Source organism: Chelonoidis abingdonii, chromosome 1 (assembly GCF_003597395.2).
Source record: "Chelonoidis abingdonii isolate Lonesome George chromosome 1, CheloAbing_2.0, whole genome shotgun sequence".
Taxonomy (NCBI): Eukaryota; Metazoa; Chordata; order Testudines; family Testudinidae; genus Chelonoidis; species Chelonoidis abingdonii.
Window position 1 is genome coordinate 370,635,213 of NC_133769.1, and position 3,870 is coordinate 370,639,082.

General features: G+C 43.3%; 1 pseudogene; it reads left to right on the forward strand.

Annotated features, from left to right (window-relative positions):
- The first annotated feature begins 202 nt into the window (after positions 1-202).
- Positions 203-1,129, forward strand: LOC142046399 (olfactory receptor 52P1-like; annotated as a pseudogene).
- The last annotated feature ends 2,741 nt before the right edge of the window (positions 1,130-3,870 follow it).

Genomic DNA, 3,870 nt, shown 5'->3' on the forward strand with positions numbered 1-3,870 from the left:
ACCAGTGGGTCCAGCTTTTAGACAGAGGGGTCATGGGGCTCCGTGTGCTGCCCCCGCCCCGAGCACTGGCTCTGCGCTCCCATTGGCCAGGAATATTTACTGTACTACTTGTTAGAACATGTGTAATACCCATCACCTGGGCTTCTCTCCCTTCGCAGACACCTGGAGAATTTCTAAGCCCGATCAGCGCACTGATCACCTCATGGCATCATTCAACCTCACCCCCTCTGACCCTTGAATGTTCATCCTAATGGGCATCCCTGGCCTGCATGCTGCCCATGTCCTGATTTCCATCCCTTTCTCTATGTTCTACACTACTGACCTGTTGGGAAATTTCATGGTTCTGTTTGTTGTAGGCAAAGAGCAGACCCTGCACACACCGATGTATCTGCTGATCTATATGCTGGCGCTCACAGACATTGGCACATCTACCTCCATTGTGCCTAAAGCACTGTTTATATTTTGGTTCAATTTGAAAGGTATTACAGTGGGTGGCTGCCTCACGCAGATGCTCTTTCTTCACACAGTTAGTGTTATGCAGTCAGCCGTCCTTGTGACAATGGCCTTCGACCGCTGTCTTGCCATATGTAACCCTCATCATCTTCAATAACACAAGAATAGCTAAGCTAGGGCTCCTGGGTTGATAAGAGCTGTTCTCTTTATTCTGCCTGCACCCCTGCTCCTCAGCAAGCAGCCATTCTTTGCCAACCACATTATCCCCCGTATGTACTGTGATCACATGACTGTGGCAAAGAAGTCGTGTGGGGACATCACAGTCAACAGGACGTACAACTTGGTGATAGTGTTTGTAGTCATTGGGTTAGACCTGACACTCATTGCCCTGTCCAATGGTCTGATCATCAGGGCTGTCCTCAGAATCTCTTCCAGGAAAGCGCATCAGAAAGCCCTCAATACCTGTATTGTCCACATCTGTGTGATTCTGACGTCTTATACTCCCTCCCTCTTCTCTAACCTGACATATGAGTTTGGTCATGGCATTGCTCCCCATGTTCACATCATCTTGGCCAATGTCTATTTCCTCGTCCCCCCCATGCTCAACCCTATCATTTATGGGGTCAAAACCAAAGAGCTTCGTGACAAAGTGGTTAAATACATCTGCAGAATGTGATCACCAGGGGCCATTGATTTTAATCCTATCTGACAAGAGGGGGAAAGGATACCTCCTTATTATTCAAGGATGCTCTGTCCCAATTTGGCTGAGCTCAGCATTTCGGAAGTTCACAGTCTGAGAAGCTTCTCACACTTAGCATCTTATCACTCCATCATTGAGCACTGCTCTCTCCATTGCTGAGTTCCCTCTATCTGACCATCACCTGAACTCTTCCAATGTCATGCATCAGCCCCTAACCCTAGACACCCTCTCATTCACACTTTCCATGACTTCCAGACCACAAGACGATACTGCAGCTTTCTGAAGCAAGGTGGCTTTCCATTAGTCCCTGTGTGAGAAATGGAAACTACATTTGCTAATAGCCAAGACAAATAAAATCTGCTGAAGAAAATTTACCTGATTTTTGTATGTCCAATACTTCAGGAAGCCTGGATGACAAAGCAAGTGTTTCAGTTTTAAAGTGCTAATACACAAAACCTGCTGCAGGAATTGAGGACATTTTACTAAAGCTTATTGGTGAGACATGTGAAACTGCATTTTTGAGAACGGGTCTGCTGTGTTAAACTACAACATCACCTTTGTGTCAAATTACTTACCACTTTGCACAGTCGATTTTGAAGTTGCTTTTAGGTGCAGTTTTCAAAACACACACTATCAATTCCTGTTGTCAAAGAGGTCAAGAGTAAGTGTTGATATTTCATTTTGGAGTCTGTGAAACAGATGAAACAGGGTTTGCCACCAAACATCCAGGTGATTGATTTGCTTGCAATACTAAAACCTTCATGACCTAGATTACGCAGTCTCTCATTTTTGCCATTGTTTTGTGGAGACTATGGATAGTTGGAGCAGCAGCGGAGAGTTTTGCTTACGGTTAACTGGCCTCATACTCAGGACAATCAAATTGAGCGTGTTTGAGTTGAATTACTTGAACGCACGAATGCCGCTGAAGACAAAGACTTTAGTGAACTTTGCTTATTTGCTCTTTTGTTTCTGTCACTACCTGTTAGCAATGCTGCAGGTGAAACACTGTGTTCTCAAATGGACTTGATAAAAACAAAACTGTGCAACAAGATGCAAGAGGAACTATTAGAAAACGTTCTTCGTGTTAGGGTGTATATTGTTGACCTGAATGTATGGGCTAGTTTAATTACAGCTTGAAAATGATCTTATCAGAAGATGTTTAGGTTCTTGTCCCAATTCAGGCTACAGGGTTAGAAAACTCAGAGTTCAACAACGTGAACAGACTCTCGTGGTGTGTGTGGGAAGGAGACTTATGCTGAGGACATTACCAGAATGTTAAGTTCTTTATTAAAATGAATGATCAAAGGGGAGAGCATGGCTGAAGGGCAACCAGTCTGTGGTGTGAAGCATGTACGTTGTAAGGGCACTGAAAGTGTTAAGATCAGCTTAGAATGCATTTTGCTTTTCATCTGACTTGTTATGTTTTGATTTATAATCACTTAAAATCTATCTTTGTAGTTAATAAATTTATTTATTTATTCTACTTGACGCAGTGTGTTTGGTTTGAGGCATGTCATAGACACCCCTTGGGATAACAAGCCTGTTACATATCAATTTCTTTTTTAAATTGATGAAGTCACATAAGCTTGCAGCATCCAGGAGGAATAACTGGACACTGCAAAATGGAGGTTCCTAGGGTTGTGTCCGGGATCGGAGATATTGGCTAGTGTCGTACTGTTGCATAATCTAAGGAGCAGCTTACATGGCAGAGACTGTACGTGAACAGCCCAGGAGCGGGGGTTCTCACAGCAAAGCAGGTTGGCTCCCAGAGTCAAAGATTGGAGTGACCAGCTGGCTCCCAGAGTCAAAGGTTGGAGTGACCTAGCAGAGCACCTGTCTGGATTACACCAGAGGGGAATGTCACAGAAACAGCGGACCCGCCTTGTCTCTGGAATGCCCAATGAATTTGAAGGGTCAGGTTTCCCAAATTAGTAGGGATTAGGTTTCAGTGTAAGCTATATTGCAAAGCTGAGCTGATAGCTTGATAGGAGACAGAAAGACTGACCCTTCTGCATGGCTGTTTGCCCTCTTGTAGGGTCCTGGCACTGCAATAATCAGGGTACAATCTTCCATGCCCAAATCTTATTTCTTCAACCAGAGAAATCTTTGGGTACACTTACTCTATAGGCTAACCTATTATGACATATATTCATAATATTAATATTGATTATCTCATCCCCCAAACTGTTACCTTTGGTCTAACTTATTACTCTTATGATTTCCATATTCTATGGTGTACCCTGCAGTTACCGATCTGTTCCAGATCTTTTGTAAACATATTCAATTCTTTGCTTGGTTCCCTGTTCAGTTCCCCAAAGTCAAAAGGGGTAACTGGCAGGCCATTTATCTGTACCAAAGGTTGTAAACTCAAATACTAACTTGCTCTAGCTAATTATACAGGATACAGGCCTGTAGGTTCCTTGCATTACAGCCGACTATGATAAATAGCTATTATGAATAACATATACTTGGACTCAACATCAACAAAAAGCTGAGAAAATATTATAATCAATCAAACCAATAAAGAAAACACATTCTCCAATATGTCAAGCTAGCAAACTGGCCTTATGGGCTACAAATCCCCCTTTGATGGATTGCATAAACCCTCCATTACATAGATGAAGGAGTGGATAGCGGATGTGTGCAGACATGCCATGAGTGCAGGGGATTGGACAAGATGACCGCTTGAGGGCCCTTTCAGTCCTATGATTCTATAT